Source organism: Protopterus annectens, chromosome 7.part0 (assembly GCF_019279795.1).
Source record: "Protopterus annectens isolate FY-2018-M chromosome 7.part0, PAN1.0, whole genome shotgun sequence".
NCBI lineage: Eukaryota > Metazoa > Chordata > Ceratodontiformes > Protopteridae > Protopterus > Protopterus annectens.
Genome location: NC_056739.1, coordinates 429,698,298 through 429,723,169, shown reverse-complemented (window position 1 = coordinate 429,723,169; position 24,872 = coordinate 429,698,298).

Below are 24,872 nucleotides of genomic sequence, written 5' to 3'. Positions count from 1 at the left end.
AGCCGACGCCATCTTCTTCAGTGTTTCTTGCCCCAGATGCCAGGTGCCCACCAAGGAATGCTGTAATCAAATTGGAAGACAAAAACAGGATTCCAGAGAAATAAATGAGCAATAAAACAAATACACCATAACAGATATCCCCAGCTAAGAGAAACAGGGATAGGAGAGGGTCCTAGGCATAGAGGGGTATGGAGGGTGGGAAAATCCGACTGCAGTTGCATGTCTATCGGACATCTACATTTATGGTAGGTACAAAACTGTACTATGTCCTTCAAGAATGCAACTGCAGTCATAACATGTGGGTGGAATACCATAGCTTAGCTGGGGGAGGAGGTATGCTCTAGGAAAAAGATGGTGTGGCAATCAAACCCTGCAGGACTGCTGAAGCAAAGCCTGCTCTGGATCTGGAGTATAGAGGGAGATTGTAGTGTTTGGAGAATGTATGCATGGAGCTCCATGTAGCAGCTTCTAGAATGTCCTTAGTAGGCACCCCTCTTAAGAATGCTGTAGAGGTGGCTGTAGATCTTGTGGAATGTGGTCTGACATTGGCTGGAACAGTCTTTCCATGAAAAGAATAACAAAATCTGAAGCAATGTCCAATCCATTTTGAAATTGTCTGTTTTGAAATTGCTTTTCCTTGGACTGCAGGGGCGTAAGCTACAAAAAGTTGTTCAGACTTCCTACTGGCCTTGGTTCTGTCCAGGTAGTATCAAAGTTGTCTGTGAATGTCCAAGGTATGTAACAGTCTTTCCCCCTTATTCTCAGGATTGGGGAAGAAAGCAGGCAAATGAATAGCTTGATTCAAAGTAACCCTAGATACCACCTTTGGCATAAAAGTAGGGTTGGTCCTTAATGAAACCCTGTCTCTGTGAAAAATTATGAACGGTGGTATTGCCATTAGGGCCTGTAGTTCCGAAACCCTTCTTGCTGAGGTAATTGCCAACAGGAAAGCTGTCTTCCATGAGAGAAATTGCAAGTCAACTGAAGCTGCTGGTTCAAAAGGAGGAAGAGTCAGTTTTTCTAGGACAAAATTGAGGTCCCAGGCTGGCACTGGGGCCTTTCTTGGTGGCTTGATGTTCTTGATTCCCCTGAGGAATTGCCTTAGCAAAGGGTGTGAAAAAACAGGAGGATCAGTGTTATATCTAGCTGAAATAGCTGATGCATGTATCTTTATGGAAGAATATGAGAGGCCGTTCTTTAGCATATCCGCCAAATATTCCAAGATGAGTGGGATGTTCAACAATGATCCATCATGCCCCTTGCTGGTATTCCAATTGCTGAACCTCTTCCATTTTGCTAAGTAAACCTTTCTGATGGATGGTCTTCGAGCCTCTGTTAGTATCCGCTGAACTTCCTTGGAGAGAGATAGGTTGAGGTTATTTATGGGATCTCCCAGGCTGTTAGCTGCAGTGTCTGAAGGTTTGGATGCACTGTTTTGAGATTGTGTTGAGTCAAAAGTAGAGGCCATTGGGGAAGGGCCCACCTCCTGGTGTGACATATGCTCCTTAGTAGTGGGTACCAGTGTTGTCTTGGCCAGTCCGGAGCTATTATGATTCCCTTGGGAGTCTCTGCTTTGATCTTTAGTAGTACTGAGGTCATCAGTGGCAGAGGTGGGAATGCATAGATTGTTAGGCAGTTCCAGTTGAATGAGAGAGCATCTATTTTCCAAGCTTTTGGATGGTATGTCCTTGTGCAGAATTTTTGTAGATGGTGGTTGAGGTGAGAAGCAAAAAGGTAGACTTCTGGCCTGCCCCATGTCGAAGTGAGTTGTGTGAAAATCTTCGGATGTAACCTCCACTCGTGTGGATCTGTGAAATTCCTGCTTAGGCTGTCCGCCAGCACATTGTCTTTGCCTGGAACAAACTGGGATTGTAACTGGATGTTTAGGCTCAGTGATTTTTCCCAAAGATGCATTGTCAGTCTGCAAAGGGGGTAAGAGTGGGTGCCCCCTTGCTTGTTTATATACCACATCACAGTGGTGTTGTCTGTCCATATCAGTAAATGGCCTTGTTGAAGTTGGTGTTGAAAGGCCTCGATGGCATGCATTACTGCCAGCATTTCCTTTTGATTTATATGCAGATGTGTTTCCTTTTGAGACCATTGTCCTTGTATACACCTGCCTTCCATGTGCGCCCCCCCATCCAAGGTCTGAGGCGTCTGTGGTCATGGTCTGTGTTATCTGTGGTTTTTTGAATGGCATACCTGTGTTGGCCTGGCTCACCGAGGCCCACCATAGGAATTCCTTTTTCAGGCATGGAATTAGCGGTATGGTTGTCTCCAAGTTGTTGCTGTGCTGAGACCAAATGCTTTTTAGGTACCATTGAAGCTTTCTCATGTGTAGTCTTGCTAATGGAACCAGGAGAATGCAGGATGCCATGTAACCCTGGGCCTGTAGGAATCTCCTTGCAGTCATCTGGGTGAGTTTTGCCAAACCTTTGAAGTAATGAGCTAACTTCTCTTGCTTGTCTTCTGTCAGGTGAGCTAACTTCTCTTGCTTGTCTTCTGTCAGGTAAGCCATTTGAGAGGCTGTATCTAATTTGGCTCCTAAGAAGATTATTTGCTGGGATGGCTGCAGTCTTGACTTTTGAAAGTTGACTGTGTATCCCAGAGCTTGTAGTAATCGTATGACATAGTCCAAGTTTTTTGTCAACATCAATTTGTCGTCCACTTGTATGAGGCAGTCATCCAGGTACGGGTAAATTTGTATCCCTTGGAGCCTGCAATGAGCAATTACTGAAGCCAGGCATTTTGTGAATACTCTGGGTGCAGTAGATAAGCCAAATGGCAATGCTGAGAATTGATAATGCTCTAGCCCTGCAAGAAATCTGAGGTGTCTTCTGCAGCTGTGTCTGATAAGGACATGCAGGTATGCCTCCTTGAGGTCCAGAGTAATCAGCCAAGACCCCTTGCCCAGCATGGGAAGGAGTTGCTGTAGAGTCAGCATTTTGAACTTTGGTACTATGAGAAAGGTGTTTAATGTGGACAAATCCAGTATTTGTCTCCATTGAGATTCTTTTCTTGGAACAAGGAACAGTCTTGAGTAAAATCCCTGGCCTTGTTCTTGTTGTGGAACTCTTTCTATTGCTTTCATTCGAGTCAGCAGAGAGATTTGCTTGATAGCCTCTGCCCTCTGGTTTTATGGTAGGTTTGGCATGCCTTGTTTTCTTGGCAAGGTATGAAAATGGAACCTGTAGCCTCGGTCTATAATGTCCAAAATCCATTTGTCCTTTGTCAGTCTGTGCCAATTTTCTGCAAACAGAGATAATTTCCCGCCCAAGGGAGCTTCTATTTGTTCCCTGGTAGGCGAAAGTAGAGGAAAGTCATTGAGATTGTGGCTGTGGGGCAGGTGAAACCCCTAAGTCACTTCTTTGGTTTCCTGGCTGCCATTGTCTTCCCCTGTAAGGACCTCTGTATTGGCCTCTTCCTTGGCCACGTCTGTTTTTACCCCTTTGAAACTTTTCTGGATTAGGAAAGGACCAGTTTTTTGAAGGCCAATTCCTACTGAATCTGGGGGGTTGAACCTGGAGGAAATCTTTCACCGTCTGAACTGATTTTGCTTTTTCCTCAATGGTCTTTAACACATCCTTAGCATTAGCACCAAAAAGCTTGTTCTTTTCCAAAGGTGCATCCAGAAGTTTTGCCTTTACATGATCTGGTAGAGGTTGATCTTTTAACCATGCATGCCTACGAATGACTGCCCCTGTCATAGCTGCACTACATGAAGCTTCCAGTGCATCATATCCACACTGCAGGAAGTGATTGCTTACTTGCTGAGTGTTATGTACTGCTTCCTGCAAAGCCTTCCTGTCTAAAGGATCAGGAGTGGCCAATGTTTTTTGTAAATCTTCTAACAGGAAATACTGATATTGTAACATATGAAAAAGGCAATTCAAAGCTCTCATAGATAAGGTAGAGGTGTGTAAAACCTTTTTGCCCCATCTCTCTAATGACCTAGCTTCCCTGTTGGAGGGCAATGGATTTTTAGAGGCGGAAGCTGAAACTCCCTTAGGCCCCTGAGAAATAGTTTCCAAATTAGCAGTATGGGCCCTGAATGAATGGGAATGAGTTTCTGGGACCCTGTAATACCTGTCTGGCTTGGCTGGAGCAGGAGGAAGAGAGTCAGGGGTAACACTAGAGTCAGAATATAAATCATCCAAAACATCAAGTACAGGAGGAATAGCTAAGGGTCTGTGCTGGGGCTTCTTAAGGAAAGTCCGAAGGCGTTTTCTGGAATCAGAATATTCCTGGCCTTGCCACTTGAAATGTTCCCTCATGGTATGCAGAACTTCCCCAAAAGAAATATCCTCAGGCGGGGAGGCCGAGGGGATGGAATCCTCTGCATCAGAGTCCTCATAGGTCTGGAAGAGCTCTTCCTGGCTATCAGAATGGACAGAGCCCTCAGAGTCTTCATCTGAAGGAATAGGGTCAGAGGGTTCAACCCGGGGCCTTTTATCAGAAGGAGGCTGGGATCCTCTCTCAGGATGGGCCTGTGAACCTCTAATCATAGAAATTAAATCAGCAGCCATAGACATAATTTGTGTCTATGGAGTAGGCTGAGGAAAGGTTTTAGTAGTAAGATGCTTTGTTTTGCTGGCTGCCTTAGCCCTGGTGTAGGCCTTAATAGACATGGCCATAGGAGGCCTGGCAGCTCCACGTGCAGGAGTGACCTTGTCTACAGCAATGGTCTCGGGCATTTCCTCGGTTTCGGTGTCCGGAGGAAAATCAATAACTGGCGTCGGAGTGATATCCGGAATCGGAGTCGTCGGTAATGCGGTGTCTTCAGTTTGGAGCGGTGGAGAGACCGTCTCTGAGGGAACCGGAGCACCCGCGATAGGTTTTGGCGTGGAGTCGGTGGCAGACGCGGGCCGAGGATGTCGGTCCCGGTCTTTTCGTTTCTTGGGAGTTTGTGATGTCAGAAGATCCGACGGCATTGTGTAAGCGAATTTATTGCCGAAAAAATCTTCAGCGAACTCCGCCCTGCGCCTTTGAGTGCGCTTGTTGAAGCGAGCACAGGCTACACAGGCCGAGACGTCGTGGTCTGGGCCAAGGCAAGGAAGACTGTAAGAGTGGAAATCCTTATGTGGTATTTGTTTACCACAAGAAAGACAATTGTTAACTTTTTCAGTAATTTCTGACATCGGCTGAGGCAAGAAAAGGTCCCCAACGGGGTACTTAGCTTTTTTGATGACTTCGGAATCGAAGAATACAGGAGCTGACCGACTGGCACTTGCGAACTGCTTCTGCTTCGGGCACCGCGCGGCAAGAAAGACTGAAGAAGATGGCGTCGGCTGATGCTTATGTACTCCAGCCGCTCTGACGTCGGAGAGAAATGCGACATCAGCCGACGTCGGACCCAGACTTTGGAATCCGGCAGACCGAGGGCTGCCTGAGGCAGGACAACCCACATGTTATGACTGCAGTTGCATTCATGAAGGACATCTGGAAGTTCCAATGATTGTTGCAGACAAAAACTAGAACAAACCTTAGGAACAAAGGATGGGTTCGGTCTGAGGGATACTCTATCCTTGTGAAAAACCAGGTATGGTGGTTTGACACATAGGGCTTGAAGTTCCGAAACTCTCCTGGCTGATGTAATTGCAACTAATAAAGCAGTCTTCCAAGAAAGAAATTTTAAGTCACAAGTTGCTGCCGGTTCAAAGGGGGAAGAGGTCAAAGCACCTAACACCACATTAAGGTCCCACGGTGGAGCGGGATGAGATATCGGGGGCCGTAGCAGCCCAGCACCTTTCATGAAGGCTTTACACAACTTGTTGCTCATCAAAGGTGGTTCTGTGCTCTCATGAAAATTGGAAATAGCTGCCAATTGAACCTTGATGGTAGAGACCGAACAACCTTGATTGAACAGAGGAAGCTAAAAACTTCAGAACCTCTGACACCGGGACTGTTATGGGGTCTAATCCCCGGAGATGGGCCCAAATAGCAAATCTCTTCCATTTGCTGCTATACATTTTCTTAGTAGGTCTTGTGGGCCGAGAACAAGATATGTATGACTTCCAGGTCCAAAGCATGGTTCCTGACTATGGTCGGAAGAGGAGGAGCCAAGCTGTTAACCAACGAGTGGAGGGACTGATGAAGCTGTCCCAACTTATGGGTCAAAAGATCCGGAACTTGGTCCAGGAACCATGGACCGTCCAATGCATATTTCCGAAGAAAGGGAAACCAGACTTGACGAGGCCAGTATGGGGCAACTAGAATCATTTTGCTCTCCAAGCGAATCGCCTTCTGGATCACCTTGGGAAGAAGGGGAACCGGTGGAAAGGCGTATAGCAGACCGGTGGGCCAAGCTTGGACTAGGGCATCCTTGGGAATCTCCCCCGGAACTGGGGTGAGAGAGAAGAACTGTTGGCATTTTGTGTTAAGGGGGGTTGCGAAAAGGTCGCAACAAGGAGTTCCCCATCTTCTGAAAATCTGAGTTGCCACTCTGTCTTTCAGAGACCACTCGTGAGGGGAGAGAATAGTTCTGCTCAGTCTGTCGGCTATCACATTGGATCTCCCTGGAATGTGTGTTGCTACCAGAAAAAGTTTGGTTGCAATCGCCCAATCCCATACCTTCATGGCCTCTCTGCAAAGGGGGTAGGATCTGGTCCCTCCCTGCTTGTTTAGGTACCAGACTACTGACATGTTGTCGGACTGAATGGCAATCATGCCCTGGGGGAGGTAACCGTGTAGTGCTTGCAGCGATAGAAGCACCGCCCTCATTTCTAGAATGTTGATGTGGAGGAGACACTTGGAGTGCCACTTGCCTTGGACTGACCTGCCCAGGTAATGTCCCCCCCACCCCGTCTGGGAGGCGTCCGTAGTCAATGTGGCCACTGGAGGTGGTGGAACGAAGGGTCGCCCCTGATCCAGGTTGGAGGAAAGAAGCCACCAACGAAGGTCCTGTTTGCACGTCTCTGTGATCAGAATGTGGTGACTGAGGGAGATCCTGATAAGACCACTGGACTGACAGAAGCCACTGGAGAATCCTCATATGTAACCTTGCCAAGGGGACTAGGAGAACGGTGGCCGACATGGAACCTAACAGTTGTAGGACCATCCTGGCTGGGGCTCGACATTTGAGGAGCAAGGCTCGAACTTGAGACTGTAGTGATTCTATCCTCTCTGAAGGAAGACAGACCCGCCATTTGCTTTGAGTCTATCTCTACTCCGATAAATCGAATGCGCTGAGATGGCAGCAACACGGACTTTGTCCAATTGAAGGTGATTCCTAGGGAGTTGCCTAGAGATATGGTGGCTGCTAGGTTTTGCAAGAGTAGACACCTGGAGGTGGCAGTTAGGAGCCAGTCGTCTAGGTATGGAAACACCTGGAATCCTAGACTTCTCAGGTGAGCAGTCACCACCGCCAAACATTTGGTGAACACCCTGGGGGCTGTGGTGAGACCAAAGGGCAGTGCAAGGAACTGGAAATGACCATCTCCCAGGCTGAAGCGCAAGTGTCTCCTGGACGCCCGATCTATCAGGATGTGATAATAGGCGTCCTTGAGATCTATGGAGCACATCCAAACACCTTTCTCCAGCAGCGGGAGAATGGATTGCAAGGTGACCATCCGGAACTTGGACTTCTTCACTGATCGATTTAGCTTGCTGAGATCCAAAATGGGCCTCAAGTCCCTGGTCTTTTTTGGCACCAAAAAGAATCTTGAGTAAGTCCCTAATCCAGTCTGGCCTGCGGGGGACAGGTTGGATGACTCCTTTTTGAAGCAGCTTTGAGATTTCGTTGGCTGCAAGATCCCATTGACTGGGTGGCGGGTCCGGGATTTTTTGGGATGGGGGGTTGAGAAAAAGGGATGGTGTAACCTCCGGCAATGATTCGGAGCACCCATCGGTCCTGAGTGATACTCTCCCAGGCCTTTAGGTGCTTCGAAAAACGACTCCCGACTGGCTCTTGAGCTGCACAGTCGGGCAATCCTTCAGGGATGCTGGAAGGTTGAGGAGCCATGAAAGGACTCGCGGTCTCCAGTGTTGCAGGGGCCTCCACCGCCTCTGGGACGGCATCTTCCTGAAAAATTTCCCCCTCCTCTGCCTCTAGAAGGGGGATCGCTCTGCTGTGAAGAGTAAGGCTTTTGAGATTTACGGAACCACATTTCCCCCCCTCTTCTAGCCTTGGGATAAGGCCTGAAGGGAGTGGAAAACTGTGCCCCTATGGCAGTTAAAGTCTTACCCTCTTGTTCACAGCGAGTCAAGGTGTCCTTTACCTTGGGACCAAACAGAGAGGACCCATCAAAGGGAGCGTCGGCAAAGGAAGACTTGAAGGCTTCCGTAAAATGACACAGGCAAAGCCAGGCTTGTCTCCGTAGAGCAACACCTGTTCCCGCCGCTCTGCTCGCCCCCCTCGGCTGCATATGAAATGAGCCTCATGGACGAGTTCGACAACGATGATAGGGTAGCCAGCTGAGAGCTAACCGTCTGGGCCAACTGCTCAGGTAAGTTACCAGAGAGGGTATCTGAAAGTTCTTGACCAGATCCCTCTGAAGTCTGGTGAAGTGCGTCAGATAATTCAGAGACCTTAAAGTAAAGGTTGCTGAAGTAAGGGTGTGCTTCCCATACCGATCCGTGCTCCTGGACTCTATTAGGAGGATGGACGTATGTTGAAGTCTCTGCCACATCTTGTTGGGTAGCAGATGCCACCACCAGAGCATCTACAGCCACACCTTTGGAGAGAAAATCCTTTTCGGGGGGTGCTGAAAGAAATTTATTGGGGCGAGCTGGCACCGGTTCCACAGAATCCGGGTGTTCCCACGCCCTTCGAGAGATCAAATCCAGAAGCTTGTCGAAGGGCAGAGACATCCAGGAGGCGGAGGGCTGAGCCCCGAAGGCCTTAAGGAATACAGACTCCTCAGCGGAAGGGGGTTTGGACTGCCAGTCGCCTCGTTGCTTCAGGATTTCCAAAATGTCCGCAAAGGAGACATCATCCGAGGATGACTTGGGGGACCCTTCCGCATCATCGAGGTCGGTGTCCGAGGTGAGAGACTCGTCAGGGGAGTCGGCATGCTTCCTCTTGCACTGTCTCTTCCTCTGAGGTTCCTCCGAAGACACTTCGGGGGAACCTGCAGGAAGGAGGGAACCCCCGACGGGGGTGGCCTCAGGCCCCAGGGCTCTGCTATCTTGAGACAGGGGGACTACAAAGGAACCAGTTTCTGTGCCAAGGGAAGGTGACGGTGAGACTGTGGAGGTGGCCAAAGAAGATTTGGCCAAAGGACTCCTCATGGCCCTGAAGGCGGGACCCCCAGAGTCCTGGGAAGGTCCAACCCCCGAGGCCACAACAGTAGACGGCACTCCCATAGCAGACGCACCGAGAGGGAGGCTCGGAACCGAAAACATCGGTCCCGAAGCGTCACCCCCGGGGCCGACAGAGGAGGTCCGTGTACCGAATTCCGACCTGAAGGTTGGGGTTGGAGTAAGGGTCGGAGCCGACCCGAAAACCTCCACCGGCTCCACCAGCACCAACTCCAACGGTGCCGAGGCTGTTGGAGGAGGAACCAAGACAACAGGGTGTGCAACCGGCTCCGGAGCAGACTGGGCTGGAGCCGAAACTAACTTTTGAAAGACCGGAGACTGAAACAGCCTTTGAAGCACCCTGTCTATGTCCGAATCTGACATTCTCGAAGACAGAGAAGAGATCGAACGAGTGCGAGTCGACTTCTCCACCGGTTCCTAAGGACTGGGGGACCAGCTCCGAATAGTCTCGATAAATATCGGTGCCGAGGGAGACTCCACAACCATTGCAATTTCCCTCGGAGCCGAATTGGACTTCGGCGCCGAAGGGGAAGAGTCTGAGCGGGCAACTCTCATCGGCTCAGAAGACAGTGGAGCCGATGAAGGTGACCCACCTCTCGAAGCTCTAGCCGTCGGCTCCAAAGCCAGAGGAGTCTAGGCTGGAGGCATCGAGGCAGACCGTTCCCGCCCTCGGCTCCGAAGTCCATGGAGCCGATGGAGAAGCCTGCCGAGATTTTTTTGAAGCCGGTTCCGACGGGCTGGTCGGAGCCGACGATTTCTTCTTCTTTGAAGGTGAAGAGGAAGAAGATAAAGCCTCCTCAAAAGAAGGGGTGATTAGCCCTTTTAAAATCAATTTGTTTTTCCTCTCTTGGAGGACACGGGAGGAAAAAGTGTGAAACGCTACATGACTCCTGAAGATGCTTAGGGCCTAAACAATAAACGCACAAAGAGTGATCGTCCGTGATGGACATTTTGTAACTGCATTTAGAGCATTTTTTGAATCCTGAAGGTCTGTGCTCTTTCGACATCTTGAAACACAAATAATTACCACAGAAAAAATTCTTTAAAGTACACTAACAATAACGAATAGCTTAAAGAAACTGAGGACAAGGCCCCTCTAACTCAAACGGGATCACTTGAAGAAAGACTCGCACACAAAAAGCTTTCCACAAAGCGCGAGGGCAAGGCCCCTCTAACTTAAACGGGATCCTTTCCCTCAAACTAGACAATTTTACCACATAAAACACAATCTCACAGTCACACAACAACGAATAGCTGTTAAAACAGCTTTTGGGTATGTTAGCAAAAAATTTCTGACAGAAACTTTTTAAATAACAAGCACTTAGCTCAGCCAAGTCCGAGACCACGTCTTTGCTGTAGAAGCGGCAAACGAGATCTGGGGAAGCAGTGGTGGTGCATCCTGGGATGTGGGATAGCTCAGCCAATAAGACTTCATTCTATAGTAGAGCGTGCCGAGTCGGAGCCGAGGATCAGCTCCGAACCCATCAGTACAGAATGTAGGCGAGATAGGATCACATTACATCCACAGATTCCTCACAAAAAGAGGAAGGGTATAAGCACAATGTCCTATGCAGGCCACCTCAAAGCCCTATCTCAATTTCTTAGTCATCTGAGAAGCAATTTATGGCTGGCATACAAAACATCCATGGATTCCAGTCTGATGTACCTGTTGCATATCCACAAACTGAACAGCACCGAACTACTAGACATACGGATTTTAACTTTACTTGGGACTTTACATGACATGGACTGAAGGGTATGTATCTCAAGGAATCCCCATTCTCTGGTATAGTATTCCCATCCATGTGAAGCAGAGCTCTTCCCTAATCCTTTTCAAGCGCAATTTGGACCAGTGGGTGGGAATCAGAAATACATCCCTGGTCTGACACAAATCTCTGATGGACAGAGGTGGACATTAAAAGCATGCCTTAACATACACCCTTAAGGTAGAACAACTCATGGGATACATTTGAGTTGCATGACTAGGCTAGTCCAAAGTAAATGATAAAGGAGAAAGTACATCTCTTAAGTATTTACTTCCTTTTGAGAGGCATTTCTAAAGCAGCAGACATTTGGACAAAACCTCCCTAGGAAAAAGCATTCCAACTTGTTCCTGGCTAAAGAGGAGTACTCCCTGCTTCTCCCAGAATAGACAAGAGTAGTTCTCCCTTGCCCACCAAGGACACTCCAAGCAGCTGCAGAGGATGTGTTTAACCCCCTGGCCAATGGGGCTATATGAACTACACCAGAGGGAGCCAAGGAAAATGACTGGTCTGGCAAACCAGAAACTGCCACAGCAAAGTCACCCATCTGCAGCTGAGGCATTTGAGCAGTTGTGGTAGCAGACTGTTTACTAATTTTCTTGTGTACGGCTAACAGGTTACCTCGTAAAGCTGAAAAAGATGCATGACTCTCAGGGAAGCTTGGCAGTAGCAGTATGTCTGCAAAACAAGTAACCAACAAAATAGATTTTACAACCCAAAACTCTGTGAAGTATTTTAAAATAGGTACAAAACCTACTGAAGTACAATAATACAGACTTCACCATTGAATTATTTTTAACGTTTCTCTACAAAAGTAAAATTGACAGTGCTATTTAAAAGTTACTAAAACTTCATGTAACAGTATCAAAACACTTTTTCCCAGCATGAATTTCACAGAAAAAGTTCACTTTTAGTCACAAAAATAACAAATGGAAGGGACGACTTTTGCCAACTGTCTTTACTTGAAGGCCCACAAGAGGAACACTTTGGTAACAGGAAAGCTCTGAAGGGCTTAGTGCCCTAATCATTTTCTTCAGCTTGGCTCAAGCAAGTGTTTGGGCACATGGAAGATCTGCTCAAGCTTTGGAAGCTGGTAGGCTTAGACCCTTCGCCCACATGGAGAAAGCCCAAGTTTACTTGGTCCCTGGAAAGAGGAAGGAACCCTCTGAATTTTGGTTCATTTAGAAAATGTCACCTACATACATGTCTTAAAATATGAAGTGCCTACCTGTCATGAGTGATGGCATCCCAGTGCTACAGGAAATGGCCAAGTGACCCTTATGCTTTTCCTATGCAAGTGAGGGACTGAGACAGTGGGGAGATGTGGGCTTTAAGAAGTGGGAGATAAGTTGAGCATGGAGGATTCACAGCTGTTCAAAGTCTCGGCCCACCAGGCTTCCTTCTGTGTTATGTTTAATTCCTCTTCATACCATTTGATTACTTCAATTTCTTCTCTTCTTTAGGCTACCAGCTCTGGGTCCTCAGCCAGGTATGTCTCCTTAACACTAACCCCTGTCCTGCAGGACACATCTATAGCATTGTATCCATATTTAATGGAGTTCTTAACCTGGCACTCAGGCTGCATAAGTCAAGAACCTTCCCTTTAATCCCCTCAGCCTTCCTCTTCAGCTGGTTCAGGAGAGACTCCTTGTATTTCAGAATGTGGACCTAGCATTTTGGGACCTTGAATGCCACAGTACAAAAGGTTCATAGGTGTGTACTAGGCTAACGGCCCTGAAGCCTTTACAAGACTAGCCCATAGGATTACCCTGGCATTGTGCCACCCGACCTTAGTTCCCAGTGCCTCTGTTGAGTAGAGCCACTGGAGTGATCCCCGGGTTGAATTTTCTATTTCCCATCCACTCATCAAGATTTCTCTTGAAGAAGGCCAGTGAGGTGCTCGGTTTGACATGTATGGGAAGTCTGTTCCGTAGCATGGGCAGTCTCTGGGTTATGAACCTGTCCCGCCAGCACATTCTGTTGATTGTGGTAATGAGGTTGAGATCTCTGGAGCGTGTGTGGTGCGGAGGGATTGGGATTTCTTTAGATATAGCATTTTTAACAGAGCTGGGTTAGACATGGCTTTGTAAGTCAAACAGAGATTGCTCTAAGTAGGCGATACGAGACAGAGGAGTTTTTTTTTTTTTGAGTCTGTCCATATAGGCAAGTGTTAAGTCCTAGGATCCTCTTTGTGAGGTACTCTTGTGGCCTCTCCAGTTGTTGCTGGTGTCTTACTGACGTACATGCCAAATGGGGCAATGTACTAGATTGGCCTAAGGAGGGAAGAGTAGAGGGGAGACAATGACCTCTTTCTTCCTGGATGCAAAACCCTTAGTAATGAGATGTGCCACATAGGACTTTCTGGTAACAGTGGCAATGTGGTAGTCAAAAGAGGCTGCTGTCAACCTGTGTTCCCAGCTATCTTATAACAGCTTCTGTATTCAGTGGACTATCAATGCGGTAATTCATGGGAACTAGGTTTTTCCCCAAAGGGGATTATGACATTTTTTGGCATTGAGCTTAAGGCCATGGTTCAGACACCAGTCGGTCTCAGTGAGGCCTTTCTGTAGGATGTCAACATCACTTGGGGAGTTAATAATGGCTCCCAACTTGCAATCGTCTGTGAACTTTGTCAGCCAGAGTCCCTTCCTGTTGGCCTGGACTTCTGAAGTAAATGCCAAACAGGAGAGGACCCAGGACAGATCCCTGTGGGACTCCACTCGTGACTGGTCGGCAGTCCGACTTGGAGTCAGCTACTTTCACACTGTGGGTTCTCTCTCTGAGCCTGTTTGGAACCCACCAAGTGATGTAGGGGTTGATGCCTAGCTTAGTGAGTTTTTCTATGGTTGCTGAGTGGGGAATGGTATTGGCCAGATCTAGGTAGGCTGTATGAACCACCTTGCCTTCATCCACATCTCTGGTGACTGACTCAGTCGTCAACCAAGTTGAGCAGGCATGATCTCCCCTTCACAAAACTGAACGGTGTGAGATCCAGAGTTTGGAGATTCCCTATATCCTTATTTATTAGGTCCATGATGATGTGTTCCACAGCTTTGCATATCAGACTTGTCAGGCTAATGGGGTGATAGTTCCCAGAGTCTGTAGTTACTCCTCCTTTGTGGAGAGGGATGACTATAGCAGTGCATCATTCTGTAGGGACAAAGCCTGAGGTGAGGCTATGATTGAACAGGGCACACAGGTGAGGTGCAAGTTCACTCTGTAGTTCATGAAGAATACAGCCAGGGATATTGCTATTCTTCATTTGCATGGGTGCAGTGAAGTTAGCTACCTCTGTTTTTAGGAGCCCAAAGTTAGCTTTGGAGGAGTTTTTAGGAGCCCAAAGTTAGCTTTGGAGGAGTTTTTCATGGTGATTACCTTCGTGGTGGGGTGGGAGGGATGTGTTTCTCCAAGATGAGTAAGTTTGTGGTCGGATCTAACCGGGGAGGAGTTGACTATTGGTGTAGAGGAATGGTTGCCCAGGTTAGTCATGATCAGGTCAAAGATGTTGCTACCTCTAGTGGGGGTAAGAACAAGCTGGTCTAGGGCATTGGAATTAATGAATTCCAGGAAATGTTGGGCAAGTGTATTGGTACACAAGTAGTTTTTCCAGTTAATGGAGGAGTAGTTGAAGTCACCCAACATAAGTGTGTTAGGCTGGACCCTAACATTCTCCAGGGTGCTTAGGAATGTGGAGTGTGAGTCTTGGGACATGGTTGGGGACGTACATGAATCCCTGTAATACCCAATATTAGCTGCACCTGAAGTATCTCTGATGCATTATGTTGGGCTACCAGTCTGGAGGTGTGCACATCCTTTATGAATACGGAAATACTACCGCCTTTAGAGCTTCGGTCCAAGTTCTGGGGATGAAAGGTGTGGAATGAGTTATAGCCTAGTAGTGTAGGGGTGCTTTCTGCTGCCTTGCACCAGGTCTCTGTTACAGCACAAATGTCGATGTTCATTTTAAGGGATGCTTCGAGCGAGTGCATTTTGAGAACTGACTTTTAGCGCTGAGCAACATGACCCTCGGATTACATTTGTTTGTAGCTGTTACGGTAGTATAATGGTCTTTTCTCAAATCTGGTGATAGTCTTGCTCTGCTTGTCACAAGCAAGTGCATTCCTGGCAGAAGCTGTAGCACTTCCCATGTTGTAAACCACAGACACCACAGCTGGATCCACCAAAGAATTATTGGTACTTGTAAGACAATGACCCTTTAAACATGGCCAGTCTGCCTACTGGTATGGGTTTGGGTATCTGATCCAGGGGTTTTGGGCTGAGGCATGCCCAGAAGCCCCCTGTACCTTATTCTAAGCCTGAGAAGATTGCTTAGCCTACCATTTCAAGCTCTCCTACCTTCATTCTATTAAGAGTTTCCCTGAATGAGACCTCCTCCTTTAGGGAAGATGCATGGGATAAACTGTCACGAGTAGTAGAATCAAAGAAAAGAGGAGGGTATGTAGTCAACAGAGGTAAATTCATACGTCAATGAATCCTCTGACAGCAAGGATTACTTTTCAGAGACGGGAGCCCCCATGACACTAAACTTTTTTCAGAGGTTGCTTCACAGCAATTCCATAAAGTCCTGGGCTAACACAAAGGAAGACGCTTGAAGAAAAAGTGGAAAATATACAAATCAGAAATACATAAAATATCATATGCAATTTAATTCTGATGGGAAAAGAAATAGAACAGCAGCTTTTATGATTCAAGTAGTCATGAAAGACTAGAAGCAGTATGACTTTATATAAATGACAAGAAAAGCAGACGATATGGCCAGTCAGAAGGTTGCAAATTTAAAATTCTCCAAGGAAATATAAAAACATTAGACCGACTGGGAGATAGAAATATTAATGTAGTACATTGAAAAACTGCTTCATAGGAAACTTTTAGTTATGTACTTACCATAACTTCGGATGTATGGGATCCATCTCGCCTACATTCATAACAGATGGGTTCGGAGCCGATCCATCGGCTCCGACACGGCCACTATACACTAGAACAAAGTCTCTCATTGGCTGGGCTCCCCCTTATCCAGGAATGCACCACACCTGCTTCCCCAGATCTTGTTTGTTCGCTTTCATACATTCATACAGGCACAGAAAAAACATACCAATAACTGTAACCAACTAAAGCCCTTCAAGAGAAGAGCTCAGCAAGAGCAATATTTCCTCCAAATCCAAAAGGTAGGGGGAAGGAGGGTGGGTATGTATGAATGTAGGCGAGATGGATCCCATACATCCGAAGTTATGGTAAGTACATAACTAAAAGATGTAATGGGAACCTATCTCGCCTACATTCATAACAGATGGGACAGCGTCCCTAGCACCTAAATCCCGGGTGGCTCATTGGAACACACTCCTGAGGACTGCGGAATCAAAGGAAGCTCTGCCTCGGGAAGCCACATCAACCTTATAATGAGAAATGAAGGTGTGCGGAGAAGACCAAGTAGCAGCCGCACAAATATCATCTATTGAAACTTTGGAGTGAAATGCTACGGAGGTGGCCATAGCCCTGGTAGAATGAGCCTTGAGTGGGAAAGGTAACTCTCTGCCTGACTGGGAATAAATGAAGGAGATGCAATCCTTAATCCATTTGGCTATGGTGGTTTTGGCAACTGGTAGACCTAACCTATTCTCCGCAAAGACACAAACAGCTGGTTAGATTTTCGTGTCTGTCTGGTCCTATCCAAGTAAAAACGCAGTTGCCTGTGAACATCCAACTGGTGGAAGGTATATTCTGCTCTATTAGAAAAATTTGGGAAGAAAACAGGAAGCTCCAAGGATTGCTGAATGCATAAAGGGGATGCTACCTTAGGCAAAAAGGAGGGATTCAATCTGAGGGAAACTCTGTCTTTATGAAAAATCAAATGAGGAGTAGAACAGAGAGCCTGAAGCTCTGAAACCCGCTTAGCAGAAGTTATTGCCACTAGAAGGGCGGTTTTCCAAGACAGAAATTTTATATCACAAGTCGCTGCTGGCTCAAAGGGACGGGCAGTTAAGGAGGCCAAAACCAAAGTCCCAAGGGGCACAGGATGGGCTATAGGAGGCCTGAGGAGCCAAGCTCCCTTAAGAAAGGACTTGCAAAGTCCGTTTGCCATTAAGGAAGGCTCTACGGAAACATGAAAATTAGAGATGGCCGCTAGTTGAACCTTAATTGCGGAAGAGCCCGAATGGAACAATGAAGCTAGGAATTCCAAGACCTGCGGAACTGGGGCCGTAAGAGGATCAATGCCCCGCTGCTGGACCCAAAAGGCAAACCTTTTCCATTTACTGGAATACAGCTTAACAGTGGATGGCTTGTGGGAAGAGGACAAAATGTACATCACTTCTGGAGAAAGAGAGTTATCTCTAACTAAGGATGGAAGTGGTGTAACCAAGCAGCCAGTCGCAATGACCGGAGGGACGGATGAGTGTCCCGACTGATGAGACAACAGGTCCGGCACTGGGTCCAGAATCCAAGGGCCCTGAACCACATACTTCTGAAGGAATGGGAACCAAACCTGACGGGGCCAGTGTGGGGCGACCAAAATCATGTCGCTCCCTACATGAAGAGCCTTCTGAATCACCCTCGGGAGAAGGGGGATCGGGGGAAGGCATAAAGCAGACCCGGGGGCCAATTGTGGGCTAGAGCGTCCCTGGGAAACTGCCCCTGGGAGGGAGTCAGAGTGAAGAACTCTCTGTACTTCGCATTGTTGGGGCTGGCAAACAAGTCGCAACAAGGGAGACCCCATTTGGCGAAGATCTGCGCAGCCACTCTGTTGTCGAGGGACCACTCGTGAGGCAACAGGAGAGTCCTGCTGAGCCTGTCCACAATCACATTGGCTTTCCCCGGAATGTGCGTTGCTACTAAGAAACGTTGGGTAGTTATGGCCCAGCGCCACACTCTCATGGCCTCTCTGCAAAAGGGGTAGGACCTGGTTCCGCCCTGTTTGTTTATGTGCCAAACTACCGACGTTGTCGGATAGAATTGCAATTGTACCTTGGGGGAGAGCATGATGAAGTGCTTGCAAAGCCAGAAGCACCGCTCTCATTTCCAGGACATTGATGTGAAGGTGCGCTTCGCAATCCTGCCAAGTGCCTTGGACAGACCTGTCCAGATAATGACCCCCCCACCCAATCTGGGAGGCGTCCGTGGTCACTGTGGCAACTGGGGGCTGAAGGGCGAAAGGACGCCCCCGGTCCAGGTTGGACCGACACAGCCACCAACGGAGGTCCCGACGACAACTGTCCGTAATCAGAACCAAATGGTTCAGGGGAAGGTCTTGATACGACCATTGAACCGATAATAGCCATTGCAGCACCCGCATGTGCAGTCTGGCTAACGGAACTAGGAGGATAGTTGCGGCCATCGTGCCCAATAACTGAAGAATCTGTCTGGCCGGAACTCAAGATTTGGGTAACAAGTTTAGAATCTGAAATTGCAGGACCTGAATTCTTTCTGATGGCAAAAATGCCCGCATCCTTTTTGTGTCTAACTCTGCGCCTATAAAGGTGATACGCTGAGATGGCCGCAGCACATATTTTTCCCAATTGAAAGTGATTCCCAGCGAGAGACCCAAAGTTACTGTGGCCATCAGCGCTCGAATCAGTAGATGCTTGGAGGTGGCAATGAGGAGCCAGTCTAGATAGGGAAACACTTGGAATCCTAGACTTCTCAGGTGAGCTGTCACCACTGCCAGACACTTGGTGAACACCCTGGGGGCTGTGGTGAGACCAAAGGGCAGTGCACGAAACTGGAAATGACTGGTTCCTAGGCGGCAGCGTAAATGACTCCTGGACTCTTGACGTATCAAAATGTGATAGTAAGCGTCCTTGAGGTCTATGGAGCACATCCAGACATCCTTCTCCAATAACGGGAGAATGGACAGAAGAGTGACCATCCGGAACTTGGACTTTTTTCACAAAACGATTTAATGAGCTTAGGTCCAAAATGGTCCTTACGTCCCCTGTCTTTTGGCACCAAAAATAATCTCGAGTAAGTTCCTGATCCGATCTGGTCGGCGGGGACGGGCTGGATGACCCCTTTGTTTAGCAGCTTTGAAACTTCTACGGCTGCTTGATCCCGTTGACTGGGTGGCACGTCCGGGATTCTCCTTGTAGGAGGAGGGGGCTTGAAGAAGGGGATGAGGTAGGCTCCAATGCGAAGCACCCACTGATCCTTGGTTATAGATTCCCAAGCCTGTGGGTGTTTCACAAAACGACCCCTGACTGGCTCCGGAGAAGCACAGCCGGGCCACATCCTAGGGATGTTGACGGTAGGAGGAACCACGAAAGGAATCGCGGTCTCCAGTGTTACGGGGCCTCTGCCACCTCTGGGGCGGCGTCTTCCTGAATCCACCCCCCCTGCCTCTAGAGGGGGGGGATCACCCGGTGGAGTAGAGAAGAACTTTTGGGATTTTCTGAACCACATTTTCCCTCCTCTCTGGGCCTTGGGGTAAGGTCTAGAGGGAGCGGAAAAACGGGCCCCAACGGCAGTCAAGGTCTTGCCCTCCTGCTCGCACTGAGTGTGTCCTTCACCTTGGGTCCAAACAGAGAGGACCCATCAAAAGGGGCGTTGGCGAAGGAAGACTTAAAGGCCTCCGCAAGTGGACACAAGCGTAACCAGGCTTGTCTCCTAAGAGCCACTCATGTGCCCGCTGCTCTACTCGCCCCTTCGGCTGCATAGGAAATGAGCTTCGTGGACGAGTTGACTATAGAAGATAGGGTAGTCATCTGGGCGCCTACGGTTTGGGCTAACTCCTCAGGAAGATTACCCACAAGGGACTCTCCTAACTCCTTGAGGAGGTCCCTTTGGAGCCTGGTAAAATGACAGATAGTTCAGCGACCGCAGGGTAAAGGTCGCTGAAGAAAAGGTACGCTTCCCGTACCTATCCATGCTCCTAGAGTCCTTATTAGGAGGATGAATAGACGTTGAAGCCTCTGCCACGTCCTGCTGAGTGGCAGATGCCACCACCATCGCATCAACTGCAACACCCTTAGTGAGGAATTCCTTCTGGGGAGGGGCTGAAAGGAACTTATTAGGTCTGGCAGGCACTGTATCAGGATGCTCCCACAACCTCCGAGAGATTAAATCTAACAACTCGTCGAAGGGTGGAGACACCCAGGAGGAGGGCTGGGCCCCGAAGGCCTTGAGGAAGACTGACTCCTCCGCGGTAGGGGCTTTGGATTGCCAATCGCCTCTCTGTCTCAAGATCTCAAGGATATCCGAGAAGGAGACGTCATCCGAGGACGATTTTGGGGACCCCTCCGCATCATCGAGGTCAGTATCTGAAGTGACAGACTCATCTTGGGAATCAATGTGCTTCCTTTTGCACAGTTTCCTCCTTGGGGGTCATCCAAAGCAGATTCAGAAGGACCCCCTGGAAGAAAGGAACCCTCTAAGGGGGTATCCTCAGGCCCTGGGGCCCCACTGTCATGGGAAAGAATGTCACCAGAGGCACCAGTACCCAAATCTAGGGACGGTGAGGTAGAAGCTTGCTGAACCGGCAAGGTCATGGCCAGTGCACTCCTCATGGCCTCAAAAGCAGGACCTCCAGACTCTGCAGAGGGCACTTGCTGAGAGACCACGACGGTACCGGGAATACCTGCGGCCGATGCTCCAAGGGGAAGACTAGGCACCGAAGAGGCCAGCTCCATAGTGTTGCCCTCGGCCCCAACCGAGGAAGACCCGGTACCAAACCCTGACACCGAGGACAGGGTAGGAATGAAGGTCGGAGCAGAGAAACTCCGAGGGGGGGTCTCTGCTCCGAATGGACGATTCCGCTGCGTTCTACCAGCACCGACTCCAACGGCTCCAAGGGGGTCGGAGGAGGAATCAAATGCACGGAATGGGGAATCTGCTCCGAAGCCGAGTGGGCTGGAGCAGAGATCATTTTAGTAAAAACTGGGGACTGGAACAGCCTCTGGATAACCCTATCCAAATCCGACAACCTAGAGGATTTGGAGGAAATAGACTGGGGCCGAGAAGACTTCTGCCTCGGCTCCGATAAAACAGGGGACCGGCTCCGAAAAGGTTCCAACACTATCGGATCAGAGATCGGAACCGTTTGTAAAGGTGTCGGCGCCGAAGGCGGCTCTGGGGCCGAGGGGGAAGAGTGAGCTGCACACCTCCAACGGCTCCGAAACCAAAGGAGCCGAAGTAGGTGATTGGCCTCTCGGTGCACTAACCTGCGGCTCCGACACCAATGGAGCTGAGGAAAGAGGCACAGAGGCAGACCCTTCAGCCATCGGCTCCGAAGCCATTGGAGCAGAGAAAGAAGAGGTCGATCTATGTTTCTTGAATGTTGGGTCGATGGACTGGTCGGAGCCGACGATCTATGCTTTTACGGTGTCGGGCCCGACGGGCTGGTCGGAGCAGACAACCTTTTCTTTTTAGAAGCTGGAGATGAAGCCAACGCTTCCTCAAATGAAGGTTTAATAAGACCTCTAAGTATTAGCTTGTTTTTTCTTTCCTGAAGGACCCTGGAAGAAAAAGCATGACAAAACTGCATGTATCTTGTAGATGTTTAGGCCCTAAACAGTACACGCAGACAGCATGGCTGTCTGTGATAGACATTTTATAATTACATTTAGCACATTTTTTAAACCCTGATTTCTGCTCCTTAGACATCTTGAACAAGGTAGAAAACAGATAATAGATCGAAAACGCTAAAAAAATACAGTACACAGAAGTAGACTAATATATGGGCTAAAGCCCTCTAACTTAAACGGGCTTAGCCCGATACAACAGGAAAAACAGAGAAAAACTATTTCAGTCACACAACCAAGGTAAAACACACAGCAAAGGCCCTCTAATTTAAACGGGCCATGCCCAGTATACTAAAAGCGCGAAAAGTACAGTTTTGTACCTACCATAAATGTAGATGTCCGATAGATATGCAACTGCAGTCATAACATACGGGTTGTCCTGCCTCAGGCAGCCCTCGGTCGGCCAGATTCCAAAGTCTGGGTCCGGCGTCGGCTGATGTCGCATTTCTCTCCGACGTCAGTGCGGCTGGAGTATATAAGCATCAGCCGACGCCATTTTCTTCAGTGTTTCTTGCCCCAGATGCCAGGTACCTTCCCAATGAAGGCTGTACTCAAATTGGAAAACAAAAACAGGATTCCAGACAAATAAGTAAGCAATAAACAGATACACCATAACAGATATCCCCAGCTAAGAGAAACAGGGATAGGAGTGGACCCAAGGCATAGAGGAGTATGGAGGGAGGGAAAATCCGACTGCAGTTGCATATCTATCAGACATCTACATTTATGGTAGGTACAAAACTGTACTATGTCCTTCAAGAATGCAACTGCAGTCATAACATATGGGTTGAATACCATAGCTTAGCTGGGGGAGGAGGAATGCTCTAGGAAAAAGATGGTGTAGCAATCAAACCCTGCAGGACTGCCGAAGCAAAGCCTGCTCTGGATCTGGAGTATAAAGGGAGATTGTAGTGTTTGGAGAATGTATGCACGGAGATCCATGTAGCAGCTTCTAGAATGTCTTTTGTAGGCACCCCTCTTAAGAATGCTGTAGAGTTGTTTGCTGTAGCTCTGGTGGAGTGTGGTCTGACATAGGCTGGAACATTCTTCCCATGGAAGGAATAACAAAATCTGATGCAATGTCCAATCCATTTTGAAATGGTCTGTTTGGAAATTGCTTTTCCTTGTACTCCAGGGGCATAAGCTACAAAAAGCTGATCAGACTTCCTACTGGTCTTGGTTCTGTCCAGGTAGTAGCAAAGTTGTCTGTGAATGTCCAAGGTATGCAACAGTCTTTCCCCTTTGCTCTCAGGATTGGGGAAGAAAGTAGGCAGGTGAATAGCTTGATTTAAAGAAACCCTGGATACCACCTTTGGCATAAAAGTAGGGTTGGTTCTTAAGGAGACCCTGTCTCTGTGAAAGATTATGAACGGTGGTATTGCCATTAGGGCCTGTAGTTCCGAAACCCTTCTTGCTGAGGTAATTACCAACAGGAAAGTTGTCTTCCATGAGAGAAACTGTAAGTCCACTGAAGCCGCTGGCTCAAAGGGAGGTAGTCAGTTTTTCTAGGACAAAGTTGAGGTCCCAAGCTGGCACTGGAGCCTTTCTTGGTGGCTTAATGTTCTTGATTCCCCTGAGGAATTGCCTTAAAGGATGTGAAAACACAGGAGGATCAGTGTTATATCTAGCTGAAACAGCTGAAGCATGTATCTTTATGGAAGAATAGGAGGGAGTCCATTCTGTAGCATATTTGCCAAGTATTCCAGGATGAGTGGGATGTTCAATAATGGTGCATCATGTCCCTTGCTGGTATTCCAAATGCTGAATCTCTTCCATTTTGCTAAGTAAACCTTTCTGGTGGATGGTCTTCAAGCTTCTGTTAATATCCGCTGAACTTCCTTGGAGAGAGATAGATTGAGGTTATTCATGGAATCTCCCAGGCTGTTAGCTGCAGTGTCTGAAGGTTTGGATGCACTGTTTTGAAAATGTGTTGAGTCAAAAGTATGGGCCATTGGGGAAGGGCCCACTTTTTGTTGTGACATATGCTCCGTAGTAGTGGATACCAGTGTTGTCTTGGCCAGTCTGGAGCTATTAGGATCCCCTTGGGCCTCTCTGCTTTGATCTTTAGTAATACTGTGGTCATCAGTGGCAGGGGTGGAAATGCATAGATTTTTAGGGAGTTCCAGTTGAATGAAAGAGCATCTATTTTCCAAGCTTGTGGATATGTCCTTGAACAGAATTTTTGTAGATGATGGTTGAGGTGGGAGGCAAATAGGTCTACTTCTGGCCTGCCCCATGTCGAGGTGAATTATATGAAGATTTTCAGATGTAACCTACACTCGTGTGGATCTATGAAATTCCTGCTTAGGCTGTCCGCCAGCACATTGTATTTGCCTGGAACAAACTGGGATTGCAACTGTATGTTTAGGCTCAGTGATTTTTCCCAAAGATTCATTGTCAGTCTGCAAAGGGGGTAAGAATGGGTGCCCCCTTGCTTGTTTATGCGCCACATCACAGTGGTGTTGTCTGTCCGTATCAGTAGATGGCCTTGCTGAAGTTGTTGTCGAAAGGCCTCGATGGCATGCATTACTGCCAGCATTTCCTTTTGGTTTATATGCAGATGTGTTTCCTTTGGAGACCATTGACCTTGTATACATCTGCCCTCCATGTGCGCCCCCCATCCAAGGTCTGAGGCGTCTGTGGTCATGGTCTGTGTTATCTGAGGTTTTTTGAATGACATACCTGTGTTTGCCTGGCTTACCGAGGCCCACCATAGGAATTCCTTTTGTAGGCATGGAATGAGTGGTATGGTTGTCTCTAGGTTGTTGCTGTGCTGAGACCATAGGCTTTTTAGGTACCATTGAAGCTTTCTCATGTGTAGTCTTGCTAATGGAACCAGGAGAATGCAGGATGCCATGTAACCCAGGGCCTGTAGGATTTTCCTTGCAGTCATCTGGGTGAGTTTTGCCAAACCTTTGAAATGAGTTAATTTCTGTTGCTTGTCTTCTGTCAGGTAAGCCATTTGAGAGGCTGTGTCTAGAATGGCTCCTAAGAAGGTTATTTGCTGGGATGGCTGAAGTCTTGACTTTTGGAAGTTGACTGTGTATCCCAGAGCCTGTAGCAATTGTATGACATAGTTCAAGTTTTTTGTCAAAATCAATTTGTCGTCCGCTTGTATGAGGCAGTCGTCCAGGTATGGGTAAATTTGGATCCCGTGGAGCCTGCAATGAGCAATTACTGAAGCCAGGCATTTTGTGAATACTCTGGGCGCAGTAGATAAGCCAAATGGCAATGCTGAGAATTGATAATGCTCTGGCCCTGCAAGAAATCTGAGGTATCTTCTGCAGCTGTGTCTGATAGGGACATGCAGGTATGCCTCCTT